General features: G+C 38.6%; 1 protein-coding gene across 1 annotated transcript in view; it reads right to left on the bottom strand.

Annotated features, from left to right (window-relative positions):
* Positions 1–23,160, bottom strand: part of LOC124162378 (guanine nucleotide-binding protein G(o) subunit alpha) — a 273,531-nt gene that overhangs the window by 205,377 nt on the left and 44,994 nt on the right. The gene's annotated exons all lie outside the window — the stretch shown is intronic.

The raw sequence follows: 23,160 nt of genomic DNA, 5'->3' as shown, positions 1-23,160 counted from the left end.
GAAAATAAGGATTAAAGTATACAAGCATTCCATTTAAAGTTCTACAAATTTTTTCCCGGTGAAACAAACGAACAATGTATGTCGAGCAAATAAACGTTTCTCTCTATGCATGAACAACCAACTGTAACCATATAAGGTTGTTCGAGGACTGATGCCACTACAGGCCAACCTGAACTAAATAGTTTTTTTCTAAATATGCTACTTCGATGGTCTATTAAGTCGAAAAATGCTTAGTCACCAACTTCGCACGGACTGTAGGCTTTTTAGTTATTATCACTTTTCAAAGAACGTCGCTAAGAAGTAGTGACTCAAAAGGGAGGATGTAAATTCATCACGTACTCCCCGGCGAAAGGGGTAAATCAGTTTCCAACATTGCTTTCATTAAGCGTACTCAGCAGCGTACTTAGGGACTCGGATTCAGAACCGTGGGGTCAAATATTACTGCAATGTGCACAGCCTAATACCTAACAGCCAACTGGCCAAAAAAATCAGAGAAAATTTAAAAAAATATTGGAAACATTATCATGCCTCGACAGGAAATATGAAAATGGCGACATCCTGCAAGACAAGATGCCTCTGTGTTTTGTAATTCCTCCTCAGTGGGGAATAAAAGAAGGCAAAAGTGATTCACATTAACTTTTCTTTCGTTCTAAGCGTACATAACCGTCCGTAATCGCTGCGGTTGAAACACTATCTACTTCCAGTAGTTAAGCTGAACTTAGAAGAGTTTGGTAAACAATTAAGAGTAGATGGCGATATTTTGTGCAACCGCGGAATAGAAAACTTAAATGCTTTTTGAAAACTTAAACTTAAACTCATGCATCAAGATAAATTTATACCACACTATCAGTTAAGGAGATGTAGTCCTCTATTCATCTTCATTTTTTCATGTGCCTCAATTCTTCCTCAATATCTATCTACTGTCGTGTTTACTCGACTTCAAGCCGAACACGTCAGCTTACTGTCCCTGAAATAGTTGTCCATTACTCCTTCTACCCTTCCCCTATTTTCCAACCACATCCAAAATTAAATTTCATGCATTATGTCGCATAATGAGTTGCTATACCTTGATAATGACATATTTAAGAGAAACATGGGTAAACATGGGTATTTAAGAGAAACATGGGTTGGTAAATATGTGAACCTCATAAACGTTTGCCAGTGATTATGTTACAAACTACTGGTAAAAATTCGATGGACAAGAGAAATATGGAAAGAATGACAGAGTGAGTCTAAATATCTCATGGAAACCAATAGTTTATCTTCCTTTTAAAGTTAAAAAAAACTTAAACGGTTGTTTTCCAGATGATGAGATGAAAAGGCTTAAAAATGATCAATAACCGGAATGCTATCAAAAAGGTCTGTGTTTAAAGCCTTTTGTTCCTATTGCAAATTTCAATCAAAGTTTTTTCTTCAACTTCTCCTCTTGTTTAAATATCACTATGGTGTATGATTAATTCATCGTCAGAAAGAGTGAAATTGAAGTCAAAAATAGAAAATTAGTCAATAAAAATCAAACCTTCACGCAATAGTAAATCAAAACAAATTCGCTCTTTTCACCGAAGTACAGTAACCTTGAGTATTTCCTGATGTAACCATGCATCAAAAAGTGCTTGGAGACTTAAGAGAACCGGAAAATTATTTCAAACAACATTCATCTTTCCAAATCAATAACAATGAACAGACGGCATATTTTCTATGGCTTAGCATTCTTGATTTTAACTAGAACGAGGAAGTGCCACCAAAACTGTGTACACAGGCAATGATTCATGAACTTTTTTCCTGATTCACTCTCTTGGTTGGCGACACCGGAAAACGAGTAACCGGAAAACAGGAAGGTCACAATAAAACCACCAAAGAGACATTTACACCACACTATCAGTTTGGGTGAAATCTCAGTAAATGCTTAGTGATGATGAAACTATTGCCTTAATTATATTTTTATGAAATAATTGTAGTAAAGTTCGGAAGTTAAAATATTGAAAGCTTTTACGAAATAAACCTTATTAAGTTTTATTTAGTCATAGCTTAAGCAAACCCACAAAAGACGTTAATACGACTTGAAATACAAAGTCCACGACCGCCAACTCTCCTTAATGAACATGAATTAAAGCCATGAAGCATACAACGACTTGGTAATAGTGAGCTCACTGGACAAATTCAAGTATACATTGGGGCAAGAAACATGTATCCATGTGGCAGATGTTGGGGGAATACTGAAAGGCAGTTGCACGGATGGTGACAGCAGAAAGAGCAAGGAATCTCATCCTTAACAGAAAGGTATTTTCAGATTGAAAGAAAGTTATGAAAATTTTAAAATGTGGAAAAGGAAAGAAAATAATAGCTCGAATTGAAATTTCACGTAATTTTAAAAAACCCAAAAACGTTCAATTATTATACTATTGAATTATATTATAAACAAACTGGTAACAAAAATTTTAACCAAAGACAAACCATATATCTTGCCCGGACTGTGTTAATAATTTGATCAGCTGTGAAAACTAATCCAACCTTACATTTAAACCCACATACGTAAATTTGCGATAGCTACTATTTCAAATACCATGCATTTCTTCTGTGCATTCAAAGGAGGGGATTTCACTCAATGGACATCAAAATATTTTTGCCAGCGGCCAAGAAAGAGAGCAATTACTCTCACGCCGACTCTAATTGGAGAGGATGGCTCACCTTAAACTAGGCAGCCTTCATCACTTAAACATCGGGAAGGGAGCCCGCTGTCCCATTCACACATTTCGTAATAACCACATGCCGTCCCGCGCATGATGGGAGCAGGTGTAACGAACCCAACGGACAAGGTTAATAGTTCTCAAGTGGTTGGGGTCCCTCGAAGAGCGAAGGCCACACCAGATAACCAAAGGAGGCGGTGGCCGGCGCCAGGACCAAAGGGTGCCCTCGAGGGACACTGGAATGCAGACAGTGCGGTGAGTCTGCGTCTATTTAACTGGTTAACTCGTTCCAAATGCACATGTCCCTACTTTTCGGAGAACGCATCACTCCGACACATACCATAAATTTGCTTCATGGAGAGCTTGGGTGGTATGAGAGTTGCTTACGCGGATATTTCTTCTTTTGTTTCGATTCGCACGCATCAGAAAACCACACATTTAATTAAATCGGCTACTTATTTCGTTTGCATAGTGTTATAGTTAAATAGACAGTTAGTTATTGAAATGTAGCTACATCTATCGAAAAATAGTGTCTCAGAGGATAGGTGATCCTAGACCAGTGGTCTCAGCAGATGTGCGGATAGTCGCCACAGGAAAAAAACAAATTGGGGAATGGATGTTGAATCCTTTTATCCCGCAATGGCTATTTGCCTAGCATCATTCCCGCTCCAACGGCCATATTTTGACGTTTTTTCACAACAAATCATTCGTTTAAAACTTGCGCTGAGACCCAAAAATTATCAGAATACACAAGGACAAGAATTTTTGTTCACATTTGCCTGAATTTAAAATATGAATATTTAATGCCAGAGAAAATGATGAGGCATATTTCAAATTCGAGATACAGGCAAATGTTGACATTGCTAAACTCTATATATCCTGAAAATTTCAATATGATAGCGTCGGTAATAAGGAGTAATTCGCCTCGAAAAAAGACGAGTTGCGAAGGAATGGTGCGTTCTTGAGGAGTCACTGAGAAGTGAAGCCTTAAATTTAAAAAACAGTTAAGGTCTATTCAGCAAAGTTTAGTGACAAACCAATTTATCAGTACATTTTCAGATCTACCACAATCATTGCTTCAATTTTTCCTCATGAATATCTATGTTACAATACGAAATATCCGTTAATAGGAAAAAAATCGGTACAACACTTTACTAGGCCCGAATAATTACATTAAAACTGATTAAACAAAATTCCTGCCTAGTGGACTGTAGCGTTTTGGACTTCTTACCTTCAACTACTGCTACTTTAAGGATCTGCATTTGTCAAAGGATAACCAGAAAACAAAACAAATGTTCACGTAATAAACATTTAACCCGGGCAATGGACCGTATTTTATCAATTAATAGGGGAAAACAGTAACCCATTAATTGACATGGAGTTCTTAAAAAATAAGGGCAAGTATGAATACCTAGACTATAATAGCTAGCGAGTACATTACGACACATCATTCAGATGCATTGCATGATGCATTTATAGCCAACGATGATGAAGATGCATTAACAGCAGACCATAGACTTAGATTTTCTAATCGCGGGAGTAAAAATACCATATTAATAAGCAACGTACTTATATGCGCTAACATGCGTGAGAGTACCGTCATGAAAACAAAACAGATGAGTATATGGTCGATAGGAGGCGGCCAATAGCTATGTACAGGAAATGAGAATCAAAATTGCTCAATAAAAGACGAAATTATGAAAGGATATGATAGCATGGACTTTAAGGACAAGGGTGAGAGCGTAGTTAGTAAACCAGCTGATTGAAGGGTTTTAAAATCCGATTGAAACGTCTACATATTCCACACGGAGCGAGGAGACCGTGGGCAAGTAATTGGGCCTCTTACGCTGAACTATTATGCTATTAATGCGGAGATGTGAAATGTGGCTGTAGCAAGGGTAAGGATTAGATTGATATGCATCGTAGGAAGTGAGGAGCTACTGACGATTATTAGAGCAAAACTGGTGTTGAATAGATTATTGATTAACCAGAAATCCTGATAGATCGGAGAGGAATACCTAAGCAAGAAGATTGTAGAAGAAATGATAAATGGAAAAGGATGAAGAAATGCTGATACCACCGTAATAGTGTCGCGAACACATGTTCTAAAAGTTTTCATCAATAATGACAATGATAATCTAATGACAATGTCGAATCATAATTTCCTGGTATGCGCAACATTTTATGGCCATGTGATATGCATGTGGGAATCCACTTGCATGTTGCATGTCGCTGACTGATCACCCCTTGCCAAACACCCCAGAATTGGGTGCTATGTACATGTAGACAAGTTTTACCGGAGAATTCTGACGATTACACATTAAAAATTAATATAGCCGGGTCAATGAACCACTGCCCGGGCATTCCACATAGCCGCAGTTAACGCTCGGTCATTTTTGATCATGAAAAGGACCCATTCTTAAATTTTTTATGAATCGGAATGCTTGGGGAGCTACGTCACACGCTCCCAGAAAGCAGCTCACGACGCGAAAGGGGCGGATGCTCGTGTGATGTAACCTCGTTGCAAGAGTGCGGGTGCCAATGACAGGTTGGTTGCCACCTCTCCGCTTCGTCCCGCCTTGCACTTCCTCCTTCGGAACGACCACCCTGCCTTAATGACTTGAAACGTCGAGGCGAGCCCAAAAATAGCCCACGGCCACGACAGAAAGGGGGAATAAACTTCAGGGCGTGCCGAACGGACGCCAGGATTCTCATAAATAAGCGAAACAAAAACAAACAATGACTTCACTAATCTCGGTGATGCGCCAGGCTTCTTTTATCTCTAATCGGTGAAAAACAAACCAACCGAAACATAGTTATTTAATGCTCACGTACACATGTATCGCTTGAACAAACGACACGATTTCGCGTACCTCCACGTGTATCCACGTGCCATTTCCGACATATAAGAGAGATTGAGGTATAGAGAGCATGAATGTCAACTTCGTCACAGTGACTTCTGTTGTCGAGTAAAAAACAACAAATGCCAAAACACAACGAATTGCATGTAACATTAATAAAAATTTGAATATGATAACTAATCAAAATGCACATTTTACTAATTTACTTTTATATAGCATTCAACCGCTATAAAACTAAGTTAAAGGATGTATTAAGTAACGGTTGACACTAACAAGACATTGCAAAGCCAACCATAAGGGTGCTTCAGCGCTCTCCGAACGATGACTTTATAGCTTAACACCACACCTAACGATGGACAAACAACTTCTTATAACCCAACTGGTCACTATTAATGATAGTTGCAAGTTGGTGTCGCTAAATTTCATGACATTCGGGTTTCATATCATGAAACCAAACCAGGGAAGTCGACGATCGATTTTGGGAACTGTGGCATGAGAAACATTTAGAAAAGTACATTCGATTTTTTTTTAGAATACCAACTTGAAAATGCAAACACCATGGTCATCCTATATTCTATTTAGTAGTCCTTCGTCATTACCAATGTCATTTACATCAATGGTTTCGGAGAGATACTTGAAAAATATATTTTATTTCATAGCTATCAAAATTTTGAACATAGAATTAAGAACTAGGCCTCGTACAGTATCTACTCTTAGATAATGGGAGATATTGTTAAAGTATTGATAGTGAAGGCCAAGGGCGGACCCATGCTTTTTTACGGGGGTGAGGGGGCACAAGTGACAAGTAAACGGTCTTCTCACATTAGAGATTAAAAACAACATACAACAATTACTGTAAGAAATATTCTCTTTATTTTCATATGGAAGTTATAAATATGAACATATTAATAAGTTACATATATAATAACGACAGTTTTCGACCCCTCTACCAATTGGGATACGCTTTCTTCGAGCTCTGACTAGCGAATGACCAATGACCGGCAAATCAGTCTTCTTTCGTTGGGCTCAAGGCTTAAATCATTGAGGATCCTTACAAAACGAATTTAATGATAACCGTATCAAAAATCTTGTCTATTTTTTAAGCGTTAGGGGGGGGGGACACGTGCCCCCGTGCCCCCTCCCCCTAAATCCGCCTATGCTAAGCCAATAGCTACCTCCCAGCATTCAGGGGCCAGCTTGCTTTTTTCATGACAGCGATTTTCAACATACTCAGTAGCGTTCCGTTCCCAGAAATCTTGCAAAGCTCGAAATAGGGAAGAATGATAAGCATTTCCTGCTCAATCAGGTTGAACGTGATGATTCCAGGATGTCAGACCCTCAACTGTTTCCACGAAAATTTTCAACGGAAATACGAGTGTGAGATACAAACAATTACTCGCAGATTTACTTGGCAACGCTGCAGTTCAGCTCTGCCGCCCAGTTTTTCTATATTTACGACGCGAAAGGAACAGTACGCTATCAGATAATATCCGTCGAAGCCTAATTGTGAGTTGCGTGGTAAACTGCGATAAAAAGAGGAAAAAATTATGCTGACTAATAATTCACACTGAAAAGCCAACTACCACTCTGAAATCTTGCTAGTTTTATCAGACCTATTTAATAATCAAACTAGGACATTTGTTGAAGGACGTTCTTGTGAGCTTAGATTTTAACGATTTATGTTTAGCTCGAGGCCGTAATAAATCGCCGAAAAGATCGTGATGTCCATAAATAGAGTGCAAACAGTCCTGCAGAATGGTAACACTGAACCCAAAGCAATTGATCGCAAACAATAACTACTTGGTATCATACAGCGAGAAAAATACCTATTTTGTACATTGCTCAAAATACACTCTCGTTGATCAGTCCTTTATACGAATAACTGGTAATTAGCAAGAAGATATTTAATATACAAAAACACTTGTAGCATCCCCGTGCATCCTATCGCTAGCAGTGACACATAGAGAGAATTACGCGAGTAGAAACTAATTAAAACGTGTTTTAACTCTCTAACAACGCATTCATACATATAAACTATACGCATAATTAATTATTCCACCATATGTACATCCTTCGACATTGGTTGGCTCTCGGTGGAGTTAACATTTATTTGAACATAAATTATTATAACGACGAAGAACTTCGTAATTTATGAGACTGGCAATGTTTAGTGCAAAGTGATATCGAGCAAAAATTAAACAAACCCAGTTGTTCTAACGATAAATCTTAGGAACAAATCGTTTTCATAATCGATATTAATTATTAGAGTATCACTAATTAATTACCTTTTGCAGAACATAAATAAAACGAGTGGATAGAGCACCCATTCATATGACTGCTAAATATAGTCAGAAATGTTCATTATATTCTTTATCTCTATCATCACTCTTACAGATCTAGAATAACAACTTAAAAAGTATTTATTTTAATCGAATACATAATAATCATCCAAGCCAATCCATAATAATTATCAACCGACTCATTATTTTGTTATGAACGTAAATAATGAATAATAATAATATTTTCAAACTATTCCTTTCTGGATATTTTGTGCTAGAGACGAATATAAGCTATTAGATTCCATAGAAAAACACGTCTAAAAAATTATTCCTCTCGTCACAACTCCGTAGCATAATTACGTTGAATGTGGCAATGTGCACGCAATCGCAAATCAACCACAGTGGTAATTAATATAAAAAAGTCAAAGGAAAAGCACGCACATACTTTGCATAAATATTTACAGAGAAATGTCTAGAGTACTTCACATTTTCAGACGCCTGGATTTAATCAAAGGGTATTTTTTTCAGTGATGCCACGCAACACAAATTACTTCAATCATATTTTCTAACCTCATTCATATATTTTTAGCGCTGATGGCAGATTGATAGGGTTATTTTAAAAGAGTCCCGTCTTATTTACGTATCCAGGGAGACGAGAGCTGGGAGGCCGCTTCATTCGATCGCCTCTGCGCTCACCACCTGGTTTCTATCTGTCCACTTTTGCTAACGCCAACATCCGCGAGTCCTTTTCCTCCTTCCCGCAATGCGGATCTATTATGCGGTTCATCAGCAACGCCACCGCTTCAAAGGGTTTTCATTTGCAGCGAGGACCCGTGGCCAGCGCGAGGAGAGGATTGCTCCCTCGGCTCATCAACTAAATCAAGGGTCTCTCCAACCCGCGGGCCCCTGGCTGCATGCGGCCCGCCGGCTCATTCCTTGAGACCCCAAGAGGCTAAAGAAGATATTGTATCGCGAACCAAATATCGACACACTCGTCAAAAATAAACGATGTCTAAAATCGAATTGATTGATTGAACTTTTTAATCGATAAAGATTATTGCATTTTGAAATTATGTTTTTTTATATATTTTATTGATGCCGTGGTAAAGTGACGTGGAGTATTGTGGCCCTTCGGATGCTATGAAATCGGTTTTTGGCCCTTGCCTTAAAAAGAGGCTGAAGACCCCTGAGATAAATAAACGTTGATACTCCTCCCCACCACGCACGATATTGTTTAAACAATTAAATGAAATATCTGATATCCAGATTAGGAATCCTTAGACCACCAGCACATACTTCCCAACAACCAACTACTTTTTTTCCGCCAAATAACGAAGGTAAAAATTGATCGTCTCCTTTCACTGATCCCCTATTACTAATAGAAGGGGGAAAAAGGTATTTCATATAGAGACTTTGTCCATTAATTAATTAAAACAGGAACAATATCCTCAACATTTGAAAAAAAAACTTCTTTTGCCTCTTGATCCGCAACGTAAAAAGTATGGAAAGGGCTAAAAGAGAGAAGCCAGGGAGGAAATGCAAAGAACAATCTCATAAATTCACCATACGCTTGTTTACAGTGCATCATGTTAGACTGATTGCACTCAAACGCCCTTTCATCTCGCATGTTTTCATTCCACCAACCATCTTCCCTAATGAAAATCTGGGATGAGTATCTACTTTCAAAAAACGTTAATTAACGAAAGAGAATTAGCGACGACTTGACCTCATTATCAATTCCATTTTTAGATTCGCGAGAGGGTTCTTAATTTTCTTGTGCACCACGATATCAACTAAGTGCAAAACTTCACATCATAAATTTATGCCATACACGTGAAGAGATGCTAAAAGCAGAAAAGGGCGCAATTATTTTTAAAAACATTACCATTACCAGGGATCCCTTGTTCTAATTGTAATAAAGAAATAATCGAAAAGAAAAAAGATAGACTGTCGGGTACAGGGAAATCAAGATAAGAAACTGCATAGATTTTCCCAGTAGAGAAAATTGGCTATGAAAGGAATGAGTTCACAATGTGTATCACATTTAATGTAGCCCATAAAATCTTTGCCCGGGTAATTTTGAGGTTATAAATTAACAGTATCAACAATCAGAATTATTTATCCTCATACACTATATGTCATTAGGTACTCTGAAAATTAATTATCAACGTAGTTCAAGAAATACAGTTCATAACTATTGTATCAACAATTTCTCTCAGATTTCTATATTTCTGCAATTCAACTAAATCTTAATAAGATTTGCAAAACTTCGTCCAGAAGACTTTCATCTACTAGTTTCAATGTTGAAGATAAAGAAAAAGCCTTGTACAATTAAATAAAATAACATATTTTACCCTTAAGCGAGCGAAATAATGAGATTTAACACAATCAAGATAAATAAAATTACAGAGCGCTTACGTATCCCCTTTTTCCTTCAAATAATATAACCAAGTCACAAAACAATTTTATTTCTTAAATAATAGCAAAAATACTGGTATAAAATTCGCGATTATATTTTGCAATAATACAAGGGAAACCCTCTAATGTAAGCCAAATTATGAAAGACAAAGTGGAGCGTCCCAAAGTATTTAATACGAAAATGTTGAAATAAGCATACCATGAGAATCCCATGACGCAGCACAGTGGAAGCCACGAAAATGAGTCCTGAGTTACATAAAAATTTTCCAATACTAACGGAAGTTTGCTGGTGCCAGTGCCATAGCCTAGGTGGCTATGCCAGTGCCCAGCATGATACAAAGATATGCAGAGTATGTTAAATACTACCGACAGAAAAGTATTGGGTCAAGACACATTTCAGTACTGCGAATATGTAAAGAATTTGAAACGGTGATAAACTAACAATAAAAAAAATTGGCATCTGCAAGAAAGTCAACGGGAAGGAATACAAACAAATACCGTTTTGAATACGTATGCATCGATGGAATACCGTTTGGAATACGATGGCCACCGACACAAGTTATAAAACACACACACAAGACAGAAAGAGAGATGCCCCAGAAAAAAATATCCACTCTTCCGTTCCAGGAAATACCCTCGCAGACTTATTTCACGTTTCTGATCTACTGCAGCCTTGGATTCGCCCGGAGAGAGAAAATAACAATTCCCAAATACTCCCCCACCCCTCATTCAAAGAGTGAACGAGTGGAAACAATGGTTCTTCTCACTCCCACTTGGTGGCATTCCAAATGACGCCCCGACGGACCAATATCCTTTTTTTGTTTTAGAAATACATGCCACAGGCCAGGAGGATGAGGTGGAGCTCAACAAATGGAAAAAAATGTATAAAAGGGATGTTTGAAAGACGGGAGGAAGGATATGGCAGAAGAGGGAGAGAAGGACGAGGAGGAACAGGACGGATGTAAAGGAAAGACGAGAAGATGTCGACAAGAGAGAGAAGCTGAACAAGACAACGTTGATCCCTATAACCCTCTCTCGACTCCCCAGACACCAGCGAGGTTAAGCGCAAATGACGCCTCCTTTTCTGGGAGCGTGTGCACATCCACAATCACAGACGACATTTCCCAAAGGGGGAAAAGAACGAGAGTGGCGCCCAATGCACACCGAAGTCGGTCAGGGAAGTAAGTATATTCCCATGACAATCATTTAGCATGTAATTATAGCATGTAATAATTATTTACTCATGATTGCCATCTTCTATGCACAGGGCCGGCCTTAGGGCGGGGCGACCGGGGCGACCGCCCCGGGCCCCGCGTTCGTGAAAAAAAAATTAAAATATACGATAGTTTTGAAAACGGAATTTCAACTATTACTGTATTGTTAAGTCCGTGCTAGACAAAAAATAATTTTATGAAAAAGGAATAATAATGCAGTAATTTTTATTGTGCAATTGCGTTTGTCACATACTTAGCCAGAGAGTGGTAGGGATTCAAAATGCTCGAGTTTGTAGATGGGGTATAGAGTTTAATATTTTAAGTGAAGGGCCCCGCACTGAAGGTTCGCCCCTAGCCCCGCACCTGCTAGGGCCGGCCCTGTCTATGCATATAAAAGAGGACGCCTGTTTGTCTGTCCGCTATGCATACGGCTGTACGGATTGCAACCAAAATTATTACGTAGGCTCATATCGTGCTCCCAAAGACCGTAGTGCTACTTCTGTTATTTTACGACGCGTCCTTTGCGTAGTTTGTTCATTACCGCACGTTATATCACGTCGTACAACTTCTGGGGTTGGACATTCAAACCAGGTCGGCACACCTCTTAATTCGCTCAAAGGAAAAATATAACTCAATGATTCTATACTTAACTATTAATCCTCTTGGTGCAACCGTTTTTGCTGGGGTATACGTTCCCACAAGGACACGTAAACTACTCTTCAAATCTACGCACGTAAGGACACACATTTGATCAAGGTTGTGGAGCGGGGTGTAAGCTGATCCCGTGCGCGGTATACGGTAATCCTTTTTTTTCATTGTTTGCAGTTACCATCATCATACCTGCTTGGTTCCTTTGCCAAAACATTCCTGTCATGTGACCATTAATTCCATGTTTTCTCACTCCTCTGGGTTCTGTCCTTTCCTGGGTATGCCGGGTGGCCTGCTAGTTTTATAATAATTACAGTGAAATACGCAAATATTTCGTTTAAATACTTTAGGGGGAATCGAGTAGGGGAGAGACTGAGGGGAAAGAGGAGGTGGAAGAAGGAGGAGGAGGTGTGCGGTTACTCGAGATTACCTAAAGATAATAAGAAATGTATTCCATCCGTTCATGAAAGGAAAATCAAAGTGTTTTTGGAAAATTTCCCGTATCTTTTAATTTACCTAAATTTTCAGAGCTCCACAAGACTAAGCCTAAAACAACTCTCTACAGTGAAAAAAAGTGAGTACCTCATCAGGTTAGGGGAGGTGAAATTTAAGGCGATACTGAATAAAATAATTAAATGCAAAAAAACGTCTCTATAGATGCTCCCAAAATAAGTAACCATCAAGATAGTGCATTACAAATTTAGATCAGCTAGTGTTTGTATATATAAATAGTTAAGCTGATCTCATTCTAATGACGATTTTCATAATATCCATTGGATGTTCATCACATTCACAGTAAGACTAACAGAAATTAATCTTACTCTTACATCAATTTCATCCGATCTTATGGAATTTCCCTGATATATTACTCTTAACGGATATAGCTTAAATAGCAACATGATTTGAACCATCGATTTCCATTGTGCACTAATAAATTGTGACGTCATTTTTAGTGACGAATGTCATGCGTCATAGAACAAACTGATAGAGGATTGCATAATGTTATAAACTAGGCAATGTTTTTAGAGAGGATACGTAGTTAATAGTGTGATGGAAGACCTTAAGTACTAGTAAACATGTTACCGAAGTTGAAACCCAATGAAAAACTACTCTTAAAAGGTTTTTTAAACCATTATCCGCGGTCATAGAAATTATCGACAGTAATTGGCAATTACATGAGCAAATGATAAGCTATTCAATGAACTAATCAACTCCTAATACGTACAAGCTGGAATGCTTTATACCGTAAGTCGTCAACCATGTCGCACAGATGCCAATAGTGTCATAAAACAGGTAAAATCAATTCGTAACCTTCCCCGATATACGACATCACGCCCACGGATGAGCTAAGCAAGTTGACGACAGCAATCCAAGAGTATTATTGACTCAGGGAAATATCTTTACTATTTATTCGCATCTGATCGTACTAAGTGAAGAGAATACAGGGTTACGGTGATGATTTTAATGCCCTTCTACGGAAAATGAGTCATGCAGAAATACGTTTTGCCCTTAGTAAGACATCAATGAATAAAAATAAACGAAAATAATTGAGTATGCTTTTACTACACCCTTTTTTATTTTTTAAAGCCACACATTTTCCCAGGTTATACCACATTCTCACACGACGGAAAATTATACTCTAATGTTCATGAATGCCTGACGGCGCAATGAAAGTTTCGAGAGACTAAGGTCAAAATTACTTCATTTTAATATATCTAATATTTTGAGGTCTTACGAAAACGAACTTCAGAACTAACAAGTTTCATCCCCACCATCACGAAAGAGTTGAAATATAAAAAAAAATAAGAGCAAGATTTTAGCCTGCTCCTCATGCCCTATGTCTTTAGGCCTATTACGTATTATTAACGCCGATTTTTGTTGCCAATATGGGGGCATTTTAAATTTTTTTATCAAGTAAATGATTAAAAAACTGCCGATTTGGCCTACACATTTACATTAAAACCTAAAATCTACAGCGTTGTCACATGAACAATAAAAAAGCTGTGTAAAGAAATTAAAAAATACGATTCGGGAGGAAAGGCTTTCTGAAGCTATCTCTCAATTTTTTCGATGAGTTTCGATGATAAATTTATACTAGTTTTGATGTAGTATATTAAATTAATACATTTCCAATGCTAATATTCTCGATTGTAAATATTATATAGTAAATACTGATTATAAATTTATAGTTATCTGTCTCTCACAGATCACTCTATTTTACAGACTTCCTTTTTAGTTCATCACATTTTCCTGGATCTATCTACGCCTATATAGTGGTTAACAGCACTAATTATAAATAGCTTATTTCTCCCAAAAATTCGGATAGCTCCGCCTGTAAGTGAGGTGAATGGCGACTGCATTAAACCCACTTAAATGCGCGTTGGGAGACAATTCAAAGGCCCACTGGAGTATCCTCATTTGTAATATTTGTGATAATTTTACTTGCTTGAAAGTGGTATTGAAAAGATTTCTTGACTTAAAAAAGAAGGCCATCCGATCTGTTGAGAGGAGTGTGCGGGTCTCGTATGGAATCGAAAGCGCCTCCTGCATCGCCGTGACCTGAAATGGGGTCTTGAGCCTTATCGAAAACGCTGGCAACTGAGAACCCGATCCGACATGTGCTCAGCAATAAGCCGATACAACAGCCTCATCCCGATAACAGCCAATCCAGCAATGGGGAGATAGATCGACGGGGGGATGAACTGTCGAGGGGAATAGACGAGAGCTTTCCGTAAATAGTTTTGCACTTGGGCAAATCTTTGACAGAAATCAAACCCTTCGATGTTGGTCGTTTTAAAGTTAAGTTGAAGGAATCGACAGATCACTAATTGAGAGAACATGGCGATATTTTTTGGAATTGCATACAAACGTTTTTACGTCATTATATCACCTATCTATAGCTCATCGTAAATGAAGAAAAATGAATTCGTAATTCCACATAAATTATTTCATCGCCTACAGTTTCCACAAGGAAAGTTATTATCACGTACTAACACAAGTACAAACACACGGTTATGCACCCCTCCTGTTCATAGCTCTTCATTTACAATGATTAACAAAGTCCACCAAGTCTCACAGAAGACCACTACTTTCATTCACAAATCATTCCGAGTTCGAACAATGAGTCACTTAATTATCAAATTTAGTTTCAGTTTCAAATTGTAATGCTTCAAAGCTCTACTTCATTACATCTAGAGATGAAAACGTCGTTAAATGCCGAAGTTTTTTAAATGAAAATACTCGGAAAAGCAACTTTTATACCTTCTCGATTATGCGTAATTCGAGCGAGCCCACCACAAGGTCCAGAGAATCTACTCTACTCTCCCACGACAATTAAAATATTCGGCGGAAAATCAGTCTCTGAAAATAAAATAATACTAATCTAATAATACTTGAAATCCATAAATATCGAATAAAACGACAAACAGTATTGATTGCTCAGGAAATCACCATGAAAATACGACTTACTCGAGAAAAAGCTTCTAAAGAAGAGAGTAATCAGGGTCGAAATATCAAAAAAATACTATTTATTTAACGTGTGTCTTCTTATAAAGTCATAAGGTAGCCTTACAGTGCCAAAAACTCCCTGCAGGACAATGAGAGAAACCTGAGAATTCGACAAGAAAATTTTTGCCTCATGGAGTGCAGGAAAAACTTCATTAAATAGGTTACGCTTTGTCATCTGGCAGGCATTAAGCACACTTCGCGACCAAAAAGGATTGCCATCATACGTCAACACAATCTCTTTCAAAATAGATAGTTCAAGAATAATGCAATACTTGAAAATTTCATTAGCGCTTCAAAAATTGCAGCAGCCATTAGGTATGCCTTGAGCGATGAAAACCGATATTTCCCAATATTTCTAGTCACGTAATAATTTTTTTAATAACTGCCGACACCTTTTAAGAAGTAACTTTACTTTTTCTCGGAGCAGCGATTTGAGGCCAATTTGGCCAAAACCGGAAACAAAAAAGAAAACCCAACGGATGGATGGCATAACCAGAATGATACTGCTTGATTCAATCGAAAATAGTAGTAACGTAAAGCGGAAGATGAGAGGAAAATTGAACCACGACCGTTTTCTATGTGGTTAAAGAATGATGATCCTAAAAATGCTAGGTCTTTATGCGTGTACTAAGACCCTAGATTTAGTATTTTTAAAACCGAAGATTGAAACCTAAACTACTATTTTATTGGTTATCATACTCTCCAATAATTTTTACGTACGCCATCACCACGAGGCATATATGTAAGCTCAAGGCTGATTGGCTAATGAAAGAGCTTTGAATGATTGCTTCTCTCGCTCAAGAAAAACAAAACAGATAAAAAGGCATAAATACATTTCAAGGAATAAATACATAAGGTGCTTATGCTAGTGATAATCGACGGGAGCACCCGAATCAGTTATTCCTCTAAAATGAGAAAAAAAATGTATTGGAAGATACGAATATGTGAAACATTCATTGCCAACAAATATGACAGACACAAAATTTCTTCGAATCGCGAAAATTTACGAGTTCCTATCAGTAAATACCTACAACGACCGCAAGATAAGGAAATTATTATATCTTAATCAATTCTTCTACTGGATGCGAAGTGACTAAGTTACACATACTTATATATGTGACTCATTCGATCCGATAAATTCAAAATGAAAAAAGACTTAGTGATTTCCCGGCGAATAGACTGCGTGAAGAGTTCTCGGGTTCGCCACCGGGTCAGGAACTGCATTACTGCTGACGTTTCGATGGCCGAGTCGGTAATGCAGTTCCTGACACGGTGGCGACCCCGAAAACTCTCCACGGAAATTCAAGAATGCTTTTATAAACATATCCATAAATATTGATCCCTTTTCAAAAAGTCGAAAAAGCCAAACAACGTCCGAGGTTCTGACCTGCGAAGATCCCGAGACCTAATTATATAAAAAGTGTGGTCAAAATCAATCACTTATACGGTCAAAATTCTTTTGATTTCGAATTAATGACTGAATATATTGATTCGCGAACGATACTCGCACCCACTTTGTAAAAATTGCTTAAATACACGGTTGGGCGAAGTCCGGTACTGGTAAAAGATAGCTGTTGAACATCCGAATAGGTATTACATAATTACGTCTTAGATGGAAACCAAGTTTGTAACAACAGACATATATTAGAGGAAAGGGATGGCATATGACGTATGCAATTCCTCGGAAATATAAACTGAAGTTTAACCGCAAAAAGCAACACCAACATAAATAAAAACAATAAACGCTGAATATCAAGAAAAAATGTGAAAAACAAAAAAGTAATTAAAAAAATTTCTGATATCAATTTCCATCAAAATATTATAATTTTATACGAATTTCATAAAGTCTTCTTTACAGCTATGTATTCACGGACGAATTTCCGAGCTGGCGAACGTAATCCGAAAATCGCCCTTCCCATCCTGACTCGAGGCAGTAAGCAGGCATTGTGTAACGGGCCCAAAATCGATCCCTCCGAAGGGCCAAAAGCACGGACGACGCCGCGAGATAGGGAGAACGTGCTCGAGAATGGCCGAGCACGAACTTTCTCATCGCCGGCGAACGTGGCGGCCGGCCCCGCCGCGCCGCTCCCTATCGATCGACGGCGTCGCCAACCCCACACTCCCACACACAAAGCAGCACTAGTCCATGCATCTCCCTCTCTATTGCCCGCCTGCCAAGGCGAGACACCCTCACTACGTCATGTGCACATTAGGTGCGATGCTAACGCAAAACATTGCCCTTAATATCAACGGTCCCCATACCTCATAATATTTACAACTTTATCCAAAACTGCTGGCGCCACACAACTATTTACCTCAAAAGCATCGTTTCCAAAGAAATGCATGATTTTTTTTATAACTAAGGCGCATTAAATACCTTTCACAATTACCTAAATTGACTGAGTGCGACTAGCTTATGCATCGGTTCTACAAAAATATATTGTAAAATTAAAAAAAAATATTTATAATTTTTTTCTATTTGCTAAAATGTTATTACTATCATATAGTAACACAGCTAAAGCAAACAAGGTAAAGACATTTATTACCATAAGGAAAATATAATTTAAGGGGTCTGGATATGGGAATGCAGAGATAATTATTGAATTTCACGAATTTTTCCGCAACAAAACAAAAAGTTTTTTCTGAGTACAATAGCGACTATTTGGCATAATTACACCGTGAGTAAATATTTATACGTACCAACAATAGCCCCGGGAATAAGATTGGTTTGATGGCAAGAGTACTGACTTTACACCACGTGGATGTTAAGCCTTCCTCCTTTTGCCGCCTTACGTTATTTTCCAAAATATTCAGGACGAATGCTTCCGGATCCCGTGCCCTCCCAACTGGAGGAGACTACTCCCTAGTCCGAAACATCAAGAATTACAGTTCGCACACAAATTTCCATTAATCCGCCAGTGCAAAACGTGCAAATGATCCCGGTGATGAGGACAAATGACAAAATAAATGAGTGCACACAAGGATCTGTTTATGTAAGCGATCTTAGTGACCAACCAAATCCACCACCCGAATTTTCTTCCAATATAAGACGCCGGGACGTGCCGCGCAATAATCAAAGGGACCGAGGATGGGTCGCAACCGCGCGGGCAGCGTGCGCGCAACTCGTGACCGCCGACCGCGATGCAATAACAAAATTAATGGGGAGGTGGACAGCCCGTGCCGCACGCGTCCCGCCCATCATCCGGGGACACGGACCACACACTGCGACCGGCTCTAACCCTATCGTGGGCTGTGAGGACAATACGCGGGTGGGCGGTCGATGTGCGTACGTGCTACTGAGGTGAGCCGCGTCACTTTCAGTGCATGTCCATGGGTGGGTAATAGAGGAATAATCTGGGGAGGAGGAAGAGGATGAAATGTGAGTGGGGCCCAGCGTAACAATTGCGGTATAACAATTTTAAGGCTCTCAAGTTAAAGAAGGTGGGATAATGACCATGTTTTGTGACAAATTATATTTCCACGGATAAAAGAAGCCACTTCAGCCACATACCAGTGTATATTGTCATTTCCCAATTTAGCGATGAATGGCGATATTTGGTGAAACTGTGTGACAGGAAACATAATCACGGATACACAAATATTGTAAAATGCACAAATTTGTTAATGGTGTGAACGTTCAATAATTGATACCATTTCCTTATTCCATTTCGCTCATCATCCCTTATGACAACAAGAAACAATTTAAGCACTCCTCTCCGCCAATCGAACAGCAAAAAATTGCCCTTTTTTACCACAGGCTATTTCCTAAATTATGCTATTTTCCCGTCCCCACTGCGGTATCTTGCGAGGAAAAAAAGATTTACGACCCCACTAGACTCTTTGCCAATGGAAGACGAACATCAACATTTTGCTATTCCACCCCCTAATCGCACCACATTCATTATACGAACCACACATTCACGTCCAGGGGTTGGTATCCCTTTCCCCACCCACTTTCCCTTCATTGAAAACTGCCTCACTCCTCCCGCTGTCCCGCGCCGTCTCCGTCGGGGTTCTTACCGCGAGCCGCTGGACCCCTCGAGACATAGGAAATCATCACTCATAATGAGCAGATCGATGTTCGGCTCTTTAACACAGTCACCGTCATTGGCTGTCTCGAGTGCACGCAGGAAGTGGTTCTATCTCAATCGAAATGCAATTCTTGGTACTCAATAATTATTAACATAATTAAATGACACCAAAAGTTCCACAAATACTAACATTATATTTTTCATGGATCGGGGACTATCCCTCTTATTCACCGATTCCAAAAATCCAAAATGAAATTCAAGAAGTGCATCAAGATATTTAGAAAGGAATCTACCAGTTTTACTCTACAGCAGCTGAATATTAAACAATTTGTTTTAAAATAAAATAGTCATTCAATTATACCAAGAGGTAAGTTAACTTGTATTTATGGTAATGCTCGCGACTGCAGATGTACTACATCTAACCTTGGACTAAAATGAAATAAAATGAAAGAAAGGTGATAAAATCAATTATAATCATATACAGCATCTTATCAAAAGGAACATGTTAATGGAGAAAATAAACTAATGCTTTCCATTGAAATTTAATCCCACATTCGGAAATAATGAAATGTGAAATCGTTCAAAGAAATCGGCATTAATCATAACATTCCCGTGAATCACAATACAACTATAAGATAATTAAAAAATGGTGAAGTAGCGCTGTGATGAATAATAATTACGTTTTCATAGTCTGAAACCAAATATTAGTCCTTAAATAGTTGAAAGAACAAAAGAAAGATGCTGAAGCCTAAATCCAGAATAATTTCTTGATCGCATAATTTTTATCCATTACTATCGCTTTAAGGAGGCGACAGCCTTGAGCTTCGGGCTTCGACTTGGGCAAAGTTACATACCTCCACCGTATGAGTCAGAAAGGTATCTCACTCGGCAGGAAATGGCATGTGAACAATGGCAACACTAGCAATCCCTAAGGCCACATGAAGGAGGAACTCTCGGCACTGAACGCTTAGCAATTGACGGCAATTTAGGCTTATCATTGTCAATTAATCTACGGGTCATTTGAATATGATCTCTTTGATGAGGTTTATCGATATCGCAATTTTCTCACACAGCAATTGTCATACCTTCTACTGCGCTTCCTCAATGGTGCTTTGCACACCGTTCTGTCGAGAATTTACATGGAACTCAGAGTCAAAAATCGACGAAGAATCCAAATGAAATCTTTAACAAGCATATTTTTACAGTATTAAGAAAAAAGGGTCAATATAATCAAAGCACTTAGTATATAAAATAATTTATCTCAGATTTCATTGACTTTATACTCCTCTCGTATGCATGTTTAATCGACAAAATAGCAGAGCCATACAACATTAATCTACACTCAGATATTAGCAGATGGGCTCCATTCTACGGTTCAATACCAATGTCATATTTATTATTGAGCAAAGTAATGTCACTACGCCTGTAACAAAATGGATATTATTGAGTCACCAAATTTGACGTAATAATAATTTTCACCTTATTTTTCTATTAGAACTAAAAAAGATTCCCACACCGAAAATGACACCACTTTCCTCATTTCGTTATTGAGGAAAGTTGGTTACTCCAATGTAAGACTCATTAGGTGGATGCGAATTCTAAAAGATTCGATCCCCAATTAAGAAAATGACGGATTGTTTCTTCCCAGCCATCTCCTAATGTGGAAGAGATTCCGAGGCCGTTGATGGAGGGTCGTAATACAATTAAGAACACTCGTGGAATTACCAATCGAGTTCGACGGCATACGAGGCGGCATTACAAAACACGCACTGCTAAGAAGGGCGCCTCACGCAATGATTCCCTCATCATTAAATTGAATGGGAAACACGAGAAGAGCGTTAATTAGGATATACCATATATATCTAAAGCATAAAATCGTTCGGGAAAAAGTACAACGGTCACAGAAAAAAGGTGATGGCTTCGGTGGATTCTCTTAAATATAAATCTCCAATAATATATTTACTTAGATTTCTGCATTATTTAATCTCGACAAAAAAGAATACGGCAACTTGAGAAAAAAAGCGACATTTCAACTTGAGCTATAATGATAGCGGTTCCCACACAATTACCTTCTTCGTTCACGCCGCTTGTCATATAAATGTTCCAAATGAATACGTCCTTTAGTTTGCATTTTACCTAGATCGGAGATACACGATACTGATCAATGAAGTTACAACCCACAATACCTCACAAGCATCAGACGAATTTAATAGATAACCCATGAGATTAAGAATAAAAAGTGAAAAAATCGGTGAGGGTACATTTGCGAAAAACCATAGCAAAAATCAAAATCGAATACACTTCGATGAATAGAATCGATTCATATCATAAAAGGAAATATTCTATTTTCCTGAACTCAAGTTTCAGTTTTTCTAGGAAAAGCCTCGGAATACCATTGTGATGCCAACGATGCCCAGGTGTCCACGACTGTCACCTAATGAAAGGGAAGCTGTTCCGATTACATGCCAACCCTCGCCCTCTTGTCGAAAATATCAAGTTCTGGCTTCCCGGCGAAACATCACGGATCGAATCGCAACAGGTACCTGCAACCGGGTAGTAAGGCGCAAACCATGTCGCCCGTGTTCCCGAAATCGTCTATTTAAACTAATCGTGGCCTTCTGCGAAGGTTGTTTTCTCCCATTGGAAGAGATATGAAAACATTTTGCAACTTGAAACGCACGCAGCCATTCCAGTATATCGATTCGACTTCTGTGAGCTACACCGAAGGATGAATAATATACCAGTGGCGTAACTAGGAATATGCTTTGGGGGACGAGAGGGCTAGGAGGGGCGATATATATCAAAACTAGACCATGGTTTTAAATATTTTTTTAATTTCTCTGGGGCTTTTTATCTATTCCCTCATCCTCCCCATTGTTACGCCACTGAAATATACTAAAAATTAATTTATCAAAGACGGATTTACCCCACTGCCTTTCAAGTATCCAACCATTTATACCCCCAAGTCACCTGCCTTCATAAGAGTTCCATAGGGTAGTATGAATTACCTGTAATTGGGAGATCCTGAACAAGTATAATTATCATTCATGACAAATCCCAATCTTTAGAGAATATATTACAGCATCCGCATGTGCGATTGATAACAAAGTTATTAATTCAGGCAATTAATGGTATTTTGACAGGATAAACATTCTCTGACGCTCATGAGGGTCTGTGCAGAACAATACCTCCACTGCAAAAACGCTCAACAATCGCCCACCGAATCAAACCCGCTCAACTAGTACTACTAGGGCTCCTAGATGAGCGGATTTGATTCAGTGGGCGATTGTTGAGCGTTTGTGCAGAGGAGGTATCGAGAATGTTTCGCTTATCGACACCAAGAGCAAAAGAAACCCCCGCTATCACTCAAACGTGCAAGCAGCACCTATAACAGAAGACCCTCAAAAGAAAAGAGTTTTCCCCTCCATGGAACATTTCCACCACCAAAGGGAAATCCGACGCAGAATAAGTGAAGGAAATCTGTCGTGAATTCATCATCCGCGGGCTTCATCCCA

The sequence above is a fragment of the Ischnura elegans genome, chromosome 1 (assembly GCF_921293095.1).
Source record: "Ischnura elegans chromosome 1, ioIscEleg1.1, whole genome shotgun sequence".
Classification (NCBI taxonomy): Eukaryota; Metazoa; Arthropoda; class Insecta; order Odonata; family Coenagrionidae; genus Ischnura; species Ischnura elegans.
This window is presented reverse-complemented; position numbering and strand designations above follow the sequence as displayed.